General features: G+C 45.1%; 1 pseudogene; it reads right to left on the bottom strand.

The window, feature by feature from the left end:
- Nucleotides 1-5,565: 5,565 nt before the first annotated feature.
- On the bottom strand, nucleotides 5,566-5,918 carry LOC116889988 (annotated as a pseudogene).
- Between the last annotated feature and the right edge of the window lie 14,377 nt (nucleotides 5,919-20,295).

Below are 20,295 nucleotides of genomic sequence, written 5' to 3'. Positions count from 1 at the left end.
CAGTGTACTCACATACATAAAAAAAAAGTGTTGATGGAATAAATGTGGGAGCCCTAAAAATTGTACCTCATAAGCTGCCACGCACAAGGAGGAAGGTATGTACTCTGGAGTCCACCACTAGATTTTCATAGAGGCCATACTCTGTCCTACCCAGTAAGAACGAGGCAGCCTATCCTAAGAGTTATAGGACTCTTCTGGTGTCTGGCTTTGACCTGAGGCTTCCCATCCATCTTGGCAAACCTCTTCTGGATTGTACAATAGTCTAGAATGCTCCTGTCCGGTGTTCCCTGCCCCCTTGGCTTCTTGGGCTTGTGGGTTTTCTGTGCTTACTTATTACATCTTGCTCTGGCATCTGCCTTTCTAGTGCCCCAGATGAGTGCAATGAACAAACACAAAAAGAGAAGCAGACTCAAAGTGGGATTCTAGACAACCACAGAGCCTACAGTTGCCCAGGAATAAGTGAAGGAGTGGGAGGCAGGGTTTCCCCACATTAGACGAGGAGGAAAGGCAGGGAGCAGTTTCTGGAATGCAAAGGCTTGAGGGATGGATTTCTTATAGGAGCTGGGACGTTTCCACAAGGACTGTAGTGAAGTGGGAACTTAAGCGTTCTTTGGAAAGTCAGTTGTATGGTGTTTTGCTGGTCCAAACACGTGAAGGGATGTTTAGCTGAAGCAGACACAGGGGAGAGGACGTCCTGCTGAAGCAAGCACATGAAAGGACACGTGATGAAGGATTCTTCTCTAACAATGCATGTACTGGTTCACCTTACTTTGCATAGTTGAGCTGCATTTGTTGGGACTCTACAGAGAGAAATGCACCAAAAAACGTCTGGTGCTGTGCTACAGTTTCTTGACACTTCCAAGAACTCGGGCCAGTTGGAAGAGTGATGTCAGCTGAGACATACGTACATGCTGAGGCAAGACCTGAACTGAGGCTAGACCCATGGAAGACACATGATTTTTGGAGAGCATATGAAAAGGACTTGACAGACAGTGATGGAGGCTGAGATAGGCTTGTTTATAGAGCTAGCTATACAGTGCTTGTGGGTCTCGAGTCTTCGCTGATCTTCACTTTGCTGAGAGTGGCACAGCTGAGAACTTCTCCTGACATCCCTGACTTGTGCTGAGCCTGAGGCCTGGCTGTCTCTTCTAGGTAGTGCCAGTGCTGCTGATTCGTGTTTGCTATCCTGACTCTATCGAACTGGACTGCTGGTGTATCCATGAAGTGTTTGTGAGTGGGTGGATTGAGCTGCCACAGCTGACCTGTGAACTGAACTGCTGATTTCCAGACAACACAGATGGGGTTTGTGCCAAAGAACCTTTCTAAACAGGTCCACTCACCCCCCATCCCCCCACCCCTGTATCCTTTCTTTTCCACTACCTGTGGTGGGCGGTGGGCTAAAAAGGGAGGTTAAAGCATTTAAGAACCATCATTAAAAATAGACTTTGAAAAAAATTAAAGTTACACTGTAGCCATAGGCAGGTCCCCAGGTAACAGAACATCAGCCTTAATCCCATGGGACTCAGAACTCTAAATTCATTGGTCTTCCCCCGCCCCCATCCAAATCTTACTGGTGTTCAACAGAATTAGAAACTGGGAGGGAAGGGGTGTTTCATGGCATGTTGAAAGTTCATATGCTCCTCATGGGTCAAATAGGGAGGACCAGAGTGGTGGGGCTGGCTCTCTGGGAAGTCAAGAGCAGATATCTGCAGCCAAAGGACAAAAGCTAGCTTCGTTTGGTGACAGCAAACCTTCCCTCTCGGTTTGCCAGTAGCAGCAATCCCAGAAGAAAATATCAAGTCAGCAAATCAAAGAGAGCAGCTTCCTTCCAAGGATCTGCTTCAGGGCAGAAGCACATCAGCCACACCATGGGTTTCACTGAACCCTCTACATCTCTTAGTCTCAAACTCCCCCAAGTGGCAGCTTCAGCCTCCGGCTAGTCGACCGGATCCCTTCCCGGTGTGATACTCAGAGTCTAAGTTGTCAGAGACAGGATGGCCATTTCTTCCATCATGCTTCACGTAGGAGGGAGAAAAACCTCTCCGGAATATCTCGGAAGATTCTTATTAACAGCCATGGTTACAAGAAGAGAATTCTGAGCAAACCCCGGGGGTTCTGTTAGGAAAGGAGGAGGCTGCTGTACATTCCTCCCTTTCTTTCTCAGCAGAGTCTGTTTATGAAGTCGAAGCTGGCTCTGAGTTTACCCTTCTCTTGCTTCTGCCTTCTAAGGAGGCTGGTTTAGAGACATGGGCACCCCACCTCACCCCTTCATTTAATCTTTACATTACAAACTGAGTTATCTCTCTAATGCAAGCATCTGATTACTACATGAGTCTTCTCTGCTTAGAATCTTTCAATGGCTCCTACTGCCACCATACAGTACCTATTGTTCTTGGGCCCCAGTGAAACACCCCAGTCTCACTCCTCAGTCGTCTCTCTATCTGCATTTATAAGTCAGTCATGTCCTTCCCACGGCTGTTTACCTTGTGGGTTCTTTCATGACCTTGGTATGGAGAACCCTGCTTCATCGGCCTCCCTCAGCTTGTCTTAGGAAATGCCAAATGCACATGACATCTTGGGACCCTTCCCATGGCCTGCTGTGTGTTCCACAACAGCTTGCGTTTGTCTATATGGTTCCTGTATATTCCAATGACGTGTCTTCTAACCTGTCTCTCCTGGTTTCTAGGATGAAAGGAGAAGCCTGTACTTCTAGGAGGCATGGCTGGAGGCCTGGGTCAGCACCCAGCGTCCAGCATCAGGAAGCCTGGGTTTGACTCTTCTTGGCTTTGTTGTTCTTTCCTAGTGGCCCTGGACCAGTTATTTAACTCCCCTGAGCGTCTGTTTCCCCATCTGTCAGTAGGAACCTCCTATTAACAAGGTAATGGGATTTATGATGAATGTCAAACAAGGTGACTTATGTAAAGTACTTAGCAGCATGCCTGGTACAGGGTCATTGCCAATGAGCATTTGCAGACCGGTGACAAGATAAAGTATGTCAAACAGAACTGAATCTCTCCCACTACTCTGCACTATGCCCTAAAACACTCACCCGGATAGAGGACTGTCAAAGCCAATCTTTTCTATGTGACTGGGAAGGAAAAATGTAGCTGTCTGCTGACCTCCCAGAACCCCTACCAACTGTGATGCTGCTCAGATCTGCCACTACAGATTGAGCCTCTCAACTGTGCCAGCAATTAACCAATACTTACTAAGCATAAGGGCGGTCTTGAGAATGTAGCAAGGGACTCGCTTCCTGCCACAAATGCTTCAGTCTTGTCCAATTAGGCAGTGTACAAACAGCAAATACACTAGCCTTCAAAGGAGAACTTTACGTTAAGACTGGGAGGATGGGTGGCATTTAGACAAGTGGAGTAGGAAGAAAGATCACCCAGATAATGGGAAGGAAAGTGAAGTGAGGCTTTCAATCGATAGTGAGGGTGGTGGGCGGGCACATCGGCGGGCAGGATCTTGAAAGAAGAAAGTTTTGGATATCTTCCTTTTTTTAAAAAAAAAAAAGAGTGAACTACCTTAGGATGTTTGGTCACAGAAGGCTAGAACCAGGAAGGAATTTAAAATCCCCTTGTTTGAAGAAACTGGAGCTCAGATTTTGACCAAAGTCACCTCATTAGTTGACAGGAGATATGACACCCAGGATTCTATTGCCTTGGGCTGTAAATTTTCTTTGCCTGTACTAAAGCATATCTTTAAGAGTTTAGACAATTCTGCCTCTTAAAGAGACACTGAGGTAATAGCGTGGGAAAGCCTCAATTTTATTATGGGTGGAGAGGAGAGCGAATAATGGGTGTGGAGAACAGGAACTGAGAAGGGAAGAGTTTGCTGGGAGGAAAGTCCTCAGCCTCTTCTAACGTCCTCTTCCTTCTGTAGAGAGCGTAAGCCACATGTTTACTCTGAAGAGCGAATGACCCAAAGCCATTCTTAGGAAGACTAGGAAGACTTTGTGTGGTCACAAGAACTAGTTCTCTCCAATCCCATCTGCTATAACCTTGAGGAAAACTCCCCAGCCAAGGGACCCACCCAGAACATTCTAAAGGGATGCCTCTTAAGATATTTGAGGACAGGTGCCACCCCACAACCCTCGTCTCATGCCTGTTATTTAGGCTAAACATAGTTCATTCTTTCTGTGGCTAACGCCCAGCTTACCCTCGTTGCCCGGCTCTGGATGAGCGGCCATCTGTCCACGTCTATTTCAAAGCACCATGAATGGGTACAGACGAGACCAGTTGTGCAGGAAGCTTGGGACAGTCCCCTCCAACTCACTCTCCCCCACGACTCTCGAGAAGTTTCTATTAATGGAGTCTGAGTCACAGGGCCTCTTCAGTAGCTTCTAAGCAAGTGCTTACAACAGACACTGAGCTGCACAGACGTTTGCATGGAGGAGGGATACACCCAGTCGTCCACCTCCAGCTCCAGCTATACTGGAGAAGAACAGACAGACATAGCAGTTGTTGCCATATTCCAAGCTATCTCTTCACACACACTCATGAAGATACATCCATTCTCCCAGATCTGAAACCACAGAGTCGCTTCTGCATATCCTATTTCTTTCATACTTATAATATTTTGTTGCTTTTATTTTTTTTATCAAATCCATTTTTTTGCTGCTTAAAATGCTCTTGAACCCATCCCTTCCCAGTCCCTCCTGTTCCCAAACTCGCTACCATCTGAGAAGTTGCTCACCTTGATGCCTTCCTTTGGCTGACTGCTCAGGAGAGAGAAGGAACTTTCACTGCTATCTTCGTGACATTCTATTCCTGCTGGTCCTGCTGCCTGTCCCTTCTCCATTGTTTGTGTCACATCCTGAACCTTTAGAACTATGTTTCTGACATTTAAGATGACGTAAGAGTCTTCGTTTCCCTGATATGTTGTTGTTGTTGTCTTTTTATTTTTTTTAAAGATAGGGTCTCCTATTGCCTAGGCTGCCTTAAACTCACTGAGTGGCAACCTTAGGACTGCTTTTCTGCCTCTGTTTCCCTAATCCTGTGAACAGGCAGGCTCCATGCCCAGTTTAGAGGATCTGGGAATCAAACCCAGGGGCTGTGAACATGTAGGTAAAGTCTAATCTTCCAACAGAGCTATACCCACAGCTCCCTAGGACAGACTTCTGTGTTTTCGAAAGGATCCTGTCTGCCTCTAATCCATTCCATGCAGAGCCTAACTGGTCCCTTTAAAAACAATGTTCATTTTCAGAAACTCTTCTTTCTAAAAGTCTCTAGACATCAAAGCGCTCATTTCCTCAGGAATGATCAACTCAACTTACTCAAAGCTGATCTTCCTAATCGATTCAAGGCATTCTTCTCTTCTCTACTTATGAGAAGAGTCATTAGAACCCTTCCCCTGAGCTCTTACCACCAGCTTCCTGAGGCTAGCTTGGGAAGATCTTCTTTAGCCTGCAAAATTACTGGCAAAAGTTGGGCTTTGATGGTTCTCTCTCTCTCTCTCTCTCTCTCTCTCTCTCTCTCTCTCTCTCTCTGTGTGTGTGTGTGTGTGTGTGTGTGTGTGTGTGTGTGTGTGTATGTGTGTAGTGTACTTTTTTTTTTTTTTTTGTTTGAAAGGTCAAGATTTTATTGTCTTTATAACAAAATCAGCTTAGAACTGGATCACTTGGCCCTTTCTCTTCTTGTCACCTCCCAGTTCAAAATGCTTGCATCGCTTAACAGCCAGCATCCTCTGAGATCTGCAGTTGGGCTCAACGCACTCCAGTCTCAGCACCATTTTCTTTGTAGTTTTAGACTTTTTGCAGAAAATGGGCTTAGTCTGCCCACCCAATTCACTGTTTCTTGCCGCTTTCCCTGGGCATACAGAAAATCCTTGCCCTTCTTGTCCTGCGTCACCTCGTGGGGTTGGTGCTTCCCACATTTCTTGCAGAATGTCCGGCGGGTCTTAGGAACGTTCGCCATGTCTGCAGGAGCGCTGTCAGCTCAGGAAGGACTGTACCGCTTCTTGTTGCTCTCTCTATGCAGGCCCCGTTTCCTGAGATGGTCTACAAGTTCTGTTTATGCTTTTATTTTGTTGTTTTTTTCTTTCCTTAAATAACTGGATTCCGCTCACAAGAGTGGAGGCAGACGCTGCTCGCAGGTGTCCTCAGGTCAAAGGGGAGATGCTGGAGGCTGGGGTTGAGCTGGGAGGGGAAGAAAGCGAGGCAGGAAGGTGAAGCAAGGTCTAGGGAACAAGGCAAGGCCATGAATGGGCAGGCACAGCCCGGGATGGGAAGAAATTGGGATGCAGAGCGCAAGTTGGAACAGGGCAGACTGTTCAGGGCTGAGGTTGGAGAAATGCTCGTGGGAGCTGTCAGACTTGCTTCTGTGCAGGATCAGCCATTAAAACAGAACTATGCGTGTAATCGGCATTAATGCACAGAGAAGCAAAAGCATAAATCAAAGAAAGACTGCCTAATCCTATGTTGAAATATCATATTAACAAGAAACGTCTATGGCTTCCTCAGACTCCTACATCCAGTTTTATATTAAAATACCAGCTTGGCAACTCTCCCTTAAACTACTGGGGTCTCTGGAGGTATCATTAATGTCGTAGTTAAGCCAGTGTGGAAAAGATCGCCTTTGTTGCATACACTGGTAATACGGCAAGGCTTACAAATGTAGCAAACGGAAACAAAGACGCTACTTGGGGCCTTGGGCAGATTAGATCCACAGGAAACCTTGCTTTCCACTCCGCCCCACTGAGGCTGAGGGTCAAAACTTCTTGCCACAGCTGCAAGAAATTAACATCCGGCTGCTGCCAAGAAAGTAGGTGACAAGCTCAATGGGTCTCCTTGGGTTTGATTTTTACCATGGCAGGAACATGGACGCTCTGACCAGGCATTTGATTGTGGAGCTAGAGGGACTGTAAACAGGCAAGAAGGGGGAAGGGAGTGGAGTCAGGAGTCCGCATGTAGGAGCAGAAAGGAAAAACCACCCAAACCAAAACCAAATCCAGGCAACAGGACCAAGGGCAGCTTGCATTCACCCAAGTGTGTGGAAACAAGCGGACTCACGCAATTGTGGGGACAGCTGAGAATTTTCGCACGCATGGCACGAATCCTCTAACGAGAAAGGCAAGCCACCAACTCTAATTAACCTTGTGCAATAAAAACAAATCTGAGCATTTTGATCAGAAGCTACCAAAGTTGATCTCTGTTGCCATGTGCCCTGGTAGCTGGTAATGGCGTCAGAAATGAGAAACCTGGAAGGTTAGGGGCAGAAAGGGTACAGTTCCACCCATGTGGTTTCCATGTTGGGCGCCGTGGGTATTCTAGACTGGGCTGAAGGGATATGTGTACCACCCACACTGCCTCCCAGTGTTTTCACTGTTTTCAGGACTTACACAGAGAGGGATATTCATAGCTCTTTGTATTGGGGAATAGACAATGCTACTGGCGTGCAGTTTCAAGTGCTAGAATGGCCAACTGCTGATTGTTAATTGTTCAGGCTGCTAGTGGGCATCTGTTGGGCGTTAGGAATTCAGGATGGGTGCCATATTCCCTTACTAATAGTGCCTGGTTTCTGGTTCCGTGGGGGGTGAGACTTGTCTCTCCTCTTGGAGACAGTCTAACCACAATCTCACCAGCTCCCTCCTTTTCCTCAGACAAGAGGTAGGCTGGAGAACCCCAGCACCCATGAGTTCCTCCCCTGTGTTCTAGGTCCTGCTTATGAGTGTTCTTACTTATGTTTCTTTTCGGTTAACTGAGACAGAGACGCTATGCACCCAAGGCTGACCTAGAACTCAGTATGTACCCAGACTGACCTCCAACTCAGATCTTTCCTGCCTCAGCCTCCAACACCAGGATTACAAAAGTAATACAATCACACCAGGTTCGTGCTTAGCACTGACCGAAAGGGCAAAGATACTGAACACCAGTAAACTCATCCCATCCACCATGATGTTCTAGCAAATAAACCTGGGTAGTTTTACAAAACCGAGATTCCTAAGGTAAGCGACCTTAGGGGTCAGGCTGGGCTCTCCGTGCATCTGTGAGTTTGATCTCCGAGTTTATTCTTTTAGCTTTCCTATATACTCTCAAACAGCCTTCCAAAAAAAGCTGACGTTGCCAGGAGTGTGCTTGCTACCTGTGACCCAAGAACTTTATTTCATGCAGATTCATATCTGTCAAAGTCTCTTTGATAGATATTCAAAAGAAATGCTGATTACCGTGAGCCCGATAGGGGTTGGCTACATGAATGTTGGTTCTGAAAACTCTCGTGTCTTTCCCATGGCTCATTACTTAACACCGTATCTTGTCTTCCTCATCTTCTCCTGCCTTGAAGTTCCTCTTATGATTAATTTGTTGTTCATTTTAACTCTGTCCTCAAATATCCCCAATGTATGATAAATGGCTGATGTATTACCTACAGCCCCAATTACACCAAAATATAACTCATTCTGTCAAGTCTTGGGAGGTGCCAAGTTTTTAGTTGCATTGTTTTTTGTTATACATGATATATGTGTATTTGTCTAACAGTATTCAAGAACAAATGCAAAAAGTTGAGAACAAAAATATTGTAAAGTATCAAAAGTAATTGGGAGGGAGGTGATTAGGTCATAAGCAGAGCCTCCAGGCAAAACGGATTGTACATGACACTTCTGCTCTGTCTACACAGAAGCCTACAGAGAAAGGGAAGGCAAGTCCTCACTCAATCTGCCGAAGCTTTATTCACCTGGACCTCAGGTTTCCCAACCTCCAGAACTCTGAGACGTCATAGTCTGATATATAGCATTCACCTAGCCTAGGGTATTTTCTTTTTTAAAGTTTATTTTAATTTGTGTCTATGCATGTGCCTGCTTATCTGTATGTATAACCGCATGTGTGTGGGTACCTGGGTAAGCCAGAAGAGGGTGTTAGAGCCTCTGGAACTGGGGTTACAAATGGTTATGAGCCACCTGGATTGGCTGGGTGTTGGGAATTGAGCCCAGTTCCTCTGCAAGAGCAGCAAACACTTATACTCTTAACTGCTGGACCATCTTGGCAGCCCCCAACAGATGGCCTGAGAAACAGAGATCCAGGGAAAAGGTATATGGACTGTGGGCAGAACGATGATAACTGAACCTATGGAGATTTAGCTAAGTAATAGGCCATGTTCTGTTCCCTACATTTAGTTAATTCGGTCCTAACGGTTTGACTAGGTATATGCCATTAACACAGGTAACACCCATAATTAACGAAAAGATGGTTCACACTTGAAGTCAATTCAACCCAGGGTTGTTAAAGTTTTATTTGAACTGACACATTCGTGCCATCAAAGCAACAATTAAAAGTGTGTGTGACCAAATACTGCTCTGATGGTTTCCCTTTGATGAAATAAATATCTAAAGTGAAGCCTTGTCTTGTACCCAGAAATTCATCTGAGGTTTCGTGTCAACCCTTAAAATCGGAAAAATGTTGCAGGTTTTGTGCTTTGCTCCATAAATGTTTTCTAAAATAAAGCAAACAAACCTGTAAGATAGAAGCAAATTATTTTGTTTACCTCCTTATTCTTATTCCTAGCCGTGTAAGTTGGAAACGTAGTGCTATTGGGCACTTCTCTGAATATATTTTAGGGTATTTTGGAGTGATGCTTTGTAGCCTGGAAAAAAAGTTCCAGGGCTCAGCTGGTCAGTCTCAATAAAATGGGCACATTCTCAAAAGCACCTGCTAGCCACAGGGATCATGACTTTTACCTTGTTTCAATTTTGCAAAGAAATGTAAAGATTTTTTTAAAAAAAATTGTCAGGGTTGGGGATTTAGCTCAGTAGTAGAGCGCTTGCCTAGCAAGTGCAAGGCCCTGGGTTCGGTCCCCAGCTCCGAAAAAAAGAAAAGAAAAAAAGTGTCTATGGTGTGTGTGTGTGTGTGTGTGTGTGTGTGTGTAAGTGCATATATATCTGCAGAGGTCAAAAGAGGGTGGTGGCTATCCCAAGACTGGAGTTGGAACAGAATTTGGGTCCTTTGCAAGAGCAGTGCCTTCTCTTAACCACTGATCCATCTCACCAGCTCTCAGGTATAGTATGAAAGGAAAAAAAAAAAAAAAAAGCAAACACATTTTTGTAATTTTTAGAACATTACAGACTGTCCTCAAACTCCTGATCCTGCCTCTATCTCGTCCACCCACCCTACTGGCATCCTTTGTCCCAGTCAGCAATGGAAAGTAGATCCATTCATAATCTACAGGATTATTTGAGCTGTTTCCTTAAGCTTCTCCTTCTATAATATCTATTGACTGTGCCCAACTGCCCACCAAATTCTTGGATGCCCCACACTCTTTAAAATCTTCTTCACATCTCCCCGGCTTTTTTTTTTTTTAACATCATTTTAAGTTTCTTTCAGGAAATCCCTGTCATGTTCTTCATTCTAGACAGCTAGCTGTCGTTAGTGGGACTACGATGTGACTATCGAATTAAGTGGAGATAATGTCTATAAACTTTGAAGTTTTCATGGAGGTTACATGTCAGAAAGAGGCAAATTAGTTACTGATAAACAAATGCGACTTTGAATCTCTATCTGAAAAAGATATGCTAAGGCCATTTCTATTGATAAAAAACTGGCAGCCTTTGAAGATTCTCGCCATCACATTAGCATAAAAAAGGTCTGAGAAATGATTGAGAAACAAAGAATTTTATTTCTGTCACTCCATCTAATATTTTCCCCAAATGGATCTCAGAACGAATTCTTTTGATCATCTCCTATCCTCCCATGTACAAAAGCACCCATGAAACACAATTTGAGTAAAATGACTTTAAATAGTAGAAGACATAACGAAAGTAATTGAAGGCTATCAAATACACAAGTGGTTGGCTGGATGGCTTCCTGGGGACAGTAGCAGCCTGAATGTGGTCTGTATCTGCCATATGTCATATAGGATATTATCATTTTCTCCCCTGTCTTATAGTCGTGGCTTGAGATAGCAGGCAAAATGACACTGTATGGTTAATATTTAAAGAGGCCTTGAGATAGGTTTTCCTAAGGTGTTTTGTGTTACCACCTCCCAAGGTGTCTTGACTTGCTTTGGACATTAGCCAGTGCCCTGAACCAATATGGCCATTAGCTCATTGACTGCTCCATAAGAATAGTGGCTCATGGTAGAAAGTGTATGATTAGGGTCGACGGACTTGTGTTTAGCTAGTGAATGTGAGTAAGCGCTCACATGGTGTAGTGGTTTGAATACGCTTGGCCCAAGGAGTGGCACTATTAGCAGGTGTGGCCTGTTGGAGTAGGTGTGGCCTTGTTGAAGGAAGTGTGTCACTGTGTGTGTGTGTGGGGGGGGTGTTTTGAGACCCTCCTCCTAGCTTCCTGAAAGTCAGTCTTCTCCACTTTACCTTCGGAACAAGATGTAGAACTCTCATGCCTGCCTGGACACTGCCATGTTTTCTGCCATGATAATGGACTGAACCTCTAAAACTGTGAGCCAGCTCCAGTTAAATGTTGTCTTTTATAAGAATCACCTTGGTCATGATGTCTCTTTCCAGCAGTGGAAACCCTAAATAAGACACGTCGTGATTCTGGGGAAGACTGTGAAACAGCGACTGGAGCTGCATGTGCTCAGGTAGCATCCAAAACCTCACAGGGATTCATGGTTAGGGATGAATAATTTACACAGGCCAAGGTGTCAGCCACACCTGATAAGATTTTGGAGTTTTCCAGAAGGTTCCTTACCAACAGAAAGATAGCGTATAAAATGATTTTTAGGTTAAAAAAATGAAAACATGGATTTTTTCATTATTTGTGTCTAATTTACTTTGAACTATTGGTATTTGGATTGATGTGGAATGTCAAGATTCAAGTCTATTCTCTGTGTTTGGAAGTTTACCACCTCTTGGCCTTTTGGCTAAGATCAAGTGCAAAGTTTGAAAATTATAATTTGTCCAAAGCTTATCTTAGCATTAACTAGCATTTCTACCAAAAGACATTTATATATATAATGTCTACCAAAAGACATTTATATATATATACGTATATAAGTATATATAATGTTATATATATTAAACATAAATTTCAGGTGTTTATATTACATCCAAAGGTGGTAATCGTTATCCATCAAGCATTTCCAATTCTGGATAAAGCTAAGACTGCATACTCCTCCCATTTTATGGTAACCGAAGTCACATGACTAGCTTTGGTTAAGGAGTTATGAAAGGAAAAACCACATGGCTTTCAGGCAAAAATCTTAAGGACAAATACATAATTATCCACAGAGTGAGCAAAAAAATTAAAAATTACTGTTTTATGCCATCTAGGGTTGGAAGTGCTTGTTACTGCAGCTTTTGCTAACTTATTCTGATTAGTTTACCACAACAGAACATTAATAGTCCATGGACATCATGTGGCAGAATGTGTAGGCAAAAAGAAAGCACACAGAGGGCATGTTATATGTGCATTTCAAAATGTTGTTCAATCATTGGGAAATACCTGTGAAATTGTGTTATTGGGGGGGCATATATTGGGCCACAGAACTTTGAAACTAGGGGGGAATAATTTTTAGAAAGGAATATTTAGTATGGGTGGTATGGGTATGGATGGATATGTAAAATGTGACCTATTTATACATGGAATATTGCTCAGTCTTAAGAAGAAGAGAAACATTGACATATGTCGAGGCTTATGAAGCTATTATGGTATGGGAAATAAGTCAGTCACAAAGATGTAAATACCATGTAGTAGAACTAACTTCGAAGAGTCAATATCATAGAGACAGAAGACAGACCTGTGGATGTCAGTATCTGGGAGAGAGGGAAGGTGAGGTGTTTATTGGCCATAAAACTTCAGTTTTACAAGATCATAAGGAAATATGGAGTTATTCTGCGCACGTGTTCAGAGCTGACCACTCAGCAGACTGTATGTGTGTATGAAACCATAAATATGAAATAAGAGGTCCTGAGTTGGAGGGGGATGGGGATATGGGAGGAACTGAAGGGAGAAATGAGGCAGATACTGTGCTCATATGTGGAGAATACGATGGTGGAGGAATGGAGATGAATGCTGGCATAGCTGAGCGGTATCCTTACAAGTACAGGAACTACCACTGAACTGCTCATACTCAAATAGATGGTAAACTCTGTTATGTGCATTTTGCTGAGATTAAAACAATGGGGGATGCTTTTGTTGGAAGAAACCAAATACTCCATTTTTTTCCCTCTAGGGGTAAATCATCCCCTTTCTGGGCTTAAAGAGTACCCCAAGTCTCTCCTTTGAGAGATGGAGAAAGCAAGTGATTCCTTGTGTATAGATGACATTCTCCTTGTCCCCAAGAGGTCACCTGATGGCCAGATGGGAGCCATCATCGTACAACCTCTGACTCTAAGTAGAGCTGTGCTCTAGAAGTTGCAGGGCTTACATTGCAGTTGGGGCACATACTCTATCCTTTCTGCTTCTCCCCGTGGAAACAAAAGCTCTGGCCAGAGCAAAGATAAACCTTTGCTAAACCACAGAGAGGAATCCGCCTGACGAAATCCTCCAGGGCCCTTGCAAGGATCGTGGTGTCTTCTTTCAAAACATGAGCACCCAGAATTTGGCCGGTGAGGTGGCTCACTGTCAGGTGCTTGCCTTGTAGGTGCAAGACCCTGGACTTGATCTTTAGCAGCAGTCTGTAAAGAAGTACATAAACAAATCCCATACTTCCCGAGGAAGTGCCACATTCAACATCCAGTTTCCCATGCATGTGTCCTCATCTCTTATGACAAGATGGCACCTGTGATCCCTCTCCTGCTGTCCTTGGAGATAAAGAAGGTGGCAGGGAAGGAGAGCGTCACCACAGGGAGCTCCTCTCCGAGACTACAATCTTCCCAACATGATAGGAAAGAGCACAATTATCCTCAAAGACGGCAATTAGTCGTGTCAGATGTAACCTTTGTTCCACTGTGAGAGTCCAAGGCACCATGTCATCCCCTCCTGCTCTATGACAAAGGTTTTGTCCCTCTGTGTGGGAGTCTGTGCTTGTTACATCCCAAGTCTGTGTTCCCCAAGGACCCATCTCATTCCAAGGCAGTGATGACACCAGAAGGAGGCACAGGCCTATGACATCCCTCCTGGGCTGCCTCTCAAAGAATCTCCTGCCAGATTCCAATGAGACTACCACTTCTGGGGTTCATGAGACAGATGTGGGGAAAATCCACGCCCAACTGAGTTGTGGAGCGAAACCTTCAAAATACAAAAAATACAAAAAAAAAAAAATCCACCTGCATACTGTGCTCGGATAAATGGTGACATCGGAGGGTACAGTGACATATGCTTGTACACACAGTCAGGTGCATGCAAGTGTGCCAGCTAAACTGGGGAATCTTCATATAGGACAGCATCCATCTCTGCAGCCTAGAGCATTTGCGTGGGGGTGGGGGCGCAGGAGTGGAATCGACATTTTAGCAATGCTCTTTTTTTTTCCTGCTTCACCATCAACTGCCATTTTTTTTTTTTTAAGCATCTGTTCTTCCAGCCAAGGGGGGAGGGGACATATACCATCAGTAAATGCTTGGAGAAGAAGCGATGGAGAAACGCTGCCCACTTAACTCCTCTTAGCTCTGTGAGTGATTACAGGGTTTGGGCTATTTCTGGCCACATCTCCTCGTCTAGGAAGAAAGGGAAGTCGTTAAGCAGAACGGGCAATTGTACATTTAGTAATTCGCCTTGAGTCAGAAAGTCTAGACACTCCCCTGGGGATGTGAAACCCTCGGTGTGTTTCTATGACCTTCAAGACGCTTTTGTAACCCAAAAGGCATTGGGTAATCAGATCTCAAGTAAATGGGCTCCAGGGTTCAAGACGCGGCATGCATAGTGAAAGCGCATTGAGCCAGTGGCTGGACAAAGCCAGTCCTGCCTGGTGAAGCAGCCAGAGCTACCCACCAGGCGGGGCTCCATCCCGTTCAAATGCCATTGACTTCCCATCACAAAGACCTGAGAATTTGACCCAGGCCTCTGTTCCTTCTGCTGAGTGTCACAATCGGAAGAGCTCGAATTTATTGAGAGCTGCCAAGGGCCAGGCATACCAACCCGATTCACTTGTACTTCATGGTAGCGCCGTGGGCTAGACGGCTAGCGCTGTTGGTTTCAGGGATCCTGTGTCTCCGTTGCTTTTTGTCTTGCTATCTTTTAACATGTCCGTTTCAAAGTGCGCCACAGAATCGATAAGGAGGTGCATACATGTCAGAATTTATGTTTTTTTCACATCTTTCGTAGGGACACATACATTAGTGATACTTTAGATTCAGTGAGGAAGCTGAGGCAGGGATCTGGAAACTGAGGCTCGAGTGGATTAAAAAACTCGGGGGTTGGGGATTTAGCTCAGCGGTAGAGCCCTTGCCTAGGGAGTGCAAGGCCCTGGGTTCGGTCCCCAGCTCCGGAAAAAAAAAAATAATAAAATAAAATAAAAAAACTCACCCAACTAGAGCTGGTACTAGAGCCCACGCAGTTTCTAGAGTGGAGTTTCCTGAGAGGATTCAGACTTCCTGGATTTGATAGTGAAACTCACTGTTTGGCATAATTATTAGATGCCAGTTAAAAAGATGGGGCGTGTGGGGGGGAACCTCACTGGATTTGCTATCTGTTTTGTCCTAGTGCTAGCCCTGTGACTTCAGGCAAGCCTTAACTTAACTTCCTGTGTGCTTTTATTAATGGTGACAACAGTAATAGCAACTAATCCAAGAGATTATAATGGGAGCTAAACAAGGCAGTACACACAAAGCCCTAAGGGTCCTGTCTGACATCTCTGGAAATTCTCCATTAAAAGTGAGCTGTGATTAACTTTGTATGTGTTGAAGAAAGGTGGGTAGGGTGTATTCAACAGCACACCTCCTTGACCCTAAAGTTATCTTCACGCCAGGAAAGAGGCCTTAGGTAAACTCTGAGAAATTCGTTTTTTGTTCTCTTTCTTCAAAGCCAAGAGATCAAGTAAGATGAAATGGGAGAATGTTCTGAGAGGAAGTGGCTATCCAAGGTAAGGGGTGCGAACAAGAGAAAGGACACCCTGGAGCAGTGAAATCTGGGCAGCCTTGGGCGACAGGGTTTATTTGGAGGAAGTGGGGATGATAAGAGGGTTATGCTAAGGCTGGCCAGAGATGACAGTTATGCCCCCCAGAGAACGGTGGCAGAACTGAGGACTGGAACTGAAACATGGTTTTCAATCTCCAGGCCCCCGATTCCTTCAGAAACTGTGGAATGAATTTGGTAGGTCACAACCAGCCTCTGTGAGATGCAAAAGGAGAGACGAGAAGCAGGTGAACGCTTGGGAAAATGGTACCCAGAGCCTGTGTCTAGGAGAGACGAGACGCTCTTGGGCTCGAGGGAGGATGTAAGGCAGTGCCCGGAGCCGTTGTAATTACTACAAACATCGTTTCAGGAACTGTGGCTTCCAGTTGGGGCATAGCGACAGGAGTCATGGATTGTGAAGTACGGTGACTTTCTTTCTGTGGGTTTTGCAGCAGAAGTTTAAAAACTAATGCGTTGAGATGAGGATGAGAGTTGGTAGGTCCTAGCTGCAAATTATGCAGAGGACACATTTAAAGTGACACGTTTCCTATTGACAAGTGTATTTGTCATCTCACTGCTCTGACGGAGTGCCTGACATAAGCAACCTCGGGAAGGGAGGGTTTCCTTTGGCTTCTGGTTTGAGGGCACCGAGTCCATTAGGGTGTGTGAGGCAGTTACTCTATGGTATCCTCGCTCACACAGTAAAGAGACGCAGGCTGCAACCCAGCTTGCTTTCTCCCTTTTCTCCATTGTATTCAGTCCCAGACTCGGTCTGCTGGACCTCACCGGAAACGCCCTCACGGACATGCGCAGAGGTGTGTCTCCTGAGTCGTTCTAAACCCAGCCAAATTGGCAATAAAGACCCACCACCTTAGCATAGCAAAGACCCCAATGTCTACTTGCTATAGGCTCTCAGACATACCTTTATGCAGAATCAAGACATGTTTCTGTTGCTCTGTGTCTTCTGGCCTTCCCTACACACGCACCCTTAACCTCGCCCTAAGACAGAACCTTTTCTTTGTTTAGCCACTTTGCCACACAATTCCTTTCCCTTCCTCCCACATCCCCTCCATATGCCATTCCTTAAGCCTGACCTTCCTCAGGATAAGAGCCAGCTAGAAGATCCACCCAGCAAGACTGGCCCTTGTTTTTATTAGTTTTTTTTTGGGGGGGGGGGTCTAATTTTTTTTTAAATTTTAAAATATTTTTTTTTCTTGCCAACTAGGATATAGCCCCAGGCATACAATTTTATTTTTAAAATTTGTTGTCTTGAGTCTCTTGGTTCTCAGGGAAAAGCATGGGATTGACTCCCTTGTATTCTGTTTTCTCTCTCTCTCTCTCTCTCTCTCTCTCTCTCTCTTTTAAATTTTTTATTAGATATATTTCGTTACTTACATTTCAAATGTTATTCCCCTTCCTGATTTCCTGTTCATAGCCCCCATTCTCTCCCCTCCCCCTCACAGGTATCCCCCCATCCACCCCCCTTATTGCCCCCCCCATATTCCCCTGCACTGAGGATCCAACCTTGACAAGACCAAGGGCTTCCCCTTCCACTGGTGACCCAACAAGGGGCATATGCAGTTGGAGCCCTGGGTCAGTCCATGTATAGTCTTTCAGTAGTGCTTAAGTCCCTGGAAGCTCTGGTTGGTTGGCATTGTTGTTTATGGGGTTGCAAGTTCCTTCAACTCTTTCAATCCTTCCTCTAATTCCCCCCAAGGGGTCCTATTCTCAGTTCGGTTGGTTTGCTGCTAGCATTGACCTCTGTGTTGGACATGCTCTGGATGTGTCTCTCAGGAGAGATCTAAATCCGGTCCCTTTTAGCATACATTTTCTAGCTTCATCAAGACTGGCCCTTGGGGGGCTGGAGAGATGGCTCAGTGGTTAAGAGCACTGAGCTCTTCCAGAGGTCCTGAGTTCAATTCCCAGCAACCACACGGTGGCTCACAACCATCTGTAATGGGATCCGATGCCCTCTTCCGGTATGTCTGACAGTTACAGTGTACTTATATACAATAAATAAAATATTTAAAAAAAAAAAAAGACTGGCTCTTGTTATTGAAATACAAATGACAAAGAGTAGTCAGTCAAGTCACACTCCAGGGTGCTCCTGTCAACGCAGTGCAACCTAGGACCTGACCAAGCGGCTTGATTTTTCACTCAGACCAAGAGTCAGATGGAGGAGAGGATGCAACTTAGCAAACCCCATTCCTTTTTACCTCTGCATAAAGAGCCAGGGTGACAAAGGAATGCCTGTGTTTTGAGGGGATTGACCACTTGAGGGCGAGAACCCTAGAACTCAGCAAGGAATCCATATAAACCCAAAGGCACGGAGGTGATAGTCTAGAGAGGCACACAGGACACTGCCGCAGAGACCCTGGTTTTCTGTTGCAACCTCTCCAGACATGGGACAGTCCATGGCTCTGCCATCACCACCAGAGAATGTTACAGTCTCCACAGGCTTTAAACTCAGCCTGTCTGCACAACCACTCTATTCACAGAAAGAACACATGGTAAGTTTCTAACCCCCAGAGCCCAATTTGCCATCTAGCACAGTGCCGTTTGAATGGAACAGAGCCATCACTAGATTCCACCTTGCCCTGGGGATCAGCAGACAGCCCTTTCGTCAGAGCAGCCGCTACCAGAACCCCAGAGCTCTACCTGCACTCTCCTCGTGTGCCTAAAGACGTGTCCCTTTGCAAAGCACAGCCCCAGGCTCACGGCTTCTACTGTGTCTCTCAGGCCTGAGGACAGGTGCTTCTACTGTAAGTGCCTCTGGCATTCGCAAAGCCGAGGCACGATAGGATGGTGCTGGTATAAAACCGTATTGATGATGGAACAGCATGGAGTACCCAGAAATCAATCCACAGACAAACGGCCAGGTGATTTTCACCAGAGGTACCAAGAAGACACATGGAAGAAAGGGTGGTTTCTTGGATAAGGAATGATTGGGGTAACTACACACACGGAAGAATGAACTCAGAATATTACCCCTCTCAAGACTATGAAGCCACCAGGAGAAAACACAGGGGGAGTGTCGTAACTCATCAGCATGGGAGAAAGAACCTCAAAGCGCAGGCCATTACAGTGAGAATATATGCAAATAGAGTTGAATCCAGCACAGAAGTTTCTGCCCAATAAACAGAAGCATGAGCAGAATGAAGAGATAACAAGTGGAACAGGAGAAGATACCAGCAAACCATCACCCAGCAAAGGATCCGCATTCAGTGTGGCGGTCTGAGAGTCACTCCATAAAGCACGGGAACACCGATCTCAGACAGGGATGGTTTATTAAAGGCACATCCTAAGGCTGATCAGATCAAGGACGTAGCTCAGAATTATCTGAGCTATGACAACAAACATTTGTCAGGCCAGGGTTATAGAGGAAAAAAACCCACAAAACCCACAATGAGCTCATTAGCTGGTACAGGAAGTGCTGCTGGTCATCAGCTCTGACTCAAGGTATTTCAGACATAGAAGTTCACATTGACCTTAACTTGATGGGGTCCTAGGTAAAGCTTTGTGGGATTCCTTAAGTTTACTAAACCTTAGGACATACAGAACATAACAGGGGACCCCGTCAGCATGACCCTGCTCTGAGTCAAGTCATTTTCCTGTGTCACTGACTGGCAGGCTTGCTGAAATATGAAATAGCTGACAGGCGTGGAACAAAATGGCTACAGATATGCTGGGTTGGGGAGGGCAGACCTGAACATTCAGAATATATAACCATCTGATTTAAACGCTGGGCAAGTAATCTCAATATCATTTGTATTTAAAAATGAGAAATAAAAATGGGCAAGAAGAATATGAAAGAAAAATACTCATCACTAGAAGACAGGGCAATGCAAATCAAGGCCACTGTGATGTACTAATTTCACCCTAATTAGAGCTGTGATTATCGAAAAGTCAAGAACAGAAAATAGCGAATGCTGGTAGGGATGTAGAGAAAGGGCAGGTGCTGTGCACTGTTTGTGGGAACGTAGATTAGTACAGATACTATGGCAAAGTGTGGAGGCTCTCCCCAAAACTAAAAGAGCCTACTCTGTGACCCAGCAGTCCCATTGTTAGTCATGCGCCCAAAGGAAATGAAGTCAGTAATGTCTAAGAGATCCTGGGACTCGCATGTCAACTGTAGTTCTATCCACACCAGCTAAGACACTTGGATCTTTCTAAGGCATCTATCAGCAGATGAGCAACCAGGGAAAATGTGCTGAGTGTCTTAGTTGGGGTTTTACTGCTGTGCACAGACACCATGACCAAGGCAACTCTTATAAAGGACAACATTTAATTGGGGCTGGCTCACAGGTTCAGAGGTTCAGTCCATTATCACCAAGGCTGGAGCATGGCAGTGT

Source organism: Rattus rattus, chromosome 1 (assembly GCF_011064425.1).
Source record: "Rattus rattus isolate New Zealand chromosome 1, Rrattus_CSIRO_v1, whole genome shotgun sequence".
Classification (NCBI taxonomy): domain Eukaryota; kingdom Metazoa; phylum Chordata; class Mammalia; order Rodentia; family Muridae; genus Rattus; species Rattus rattus.
Note: the sequence above shows the minus strand (reverse complement) of the source record. Positions and strands in the feature narration are given on the sequence as shown.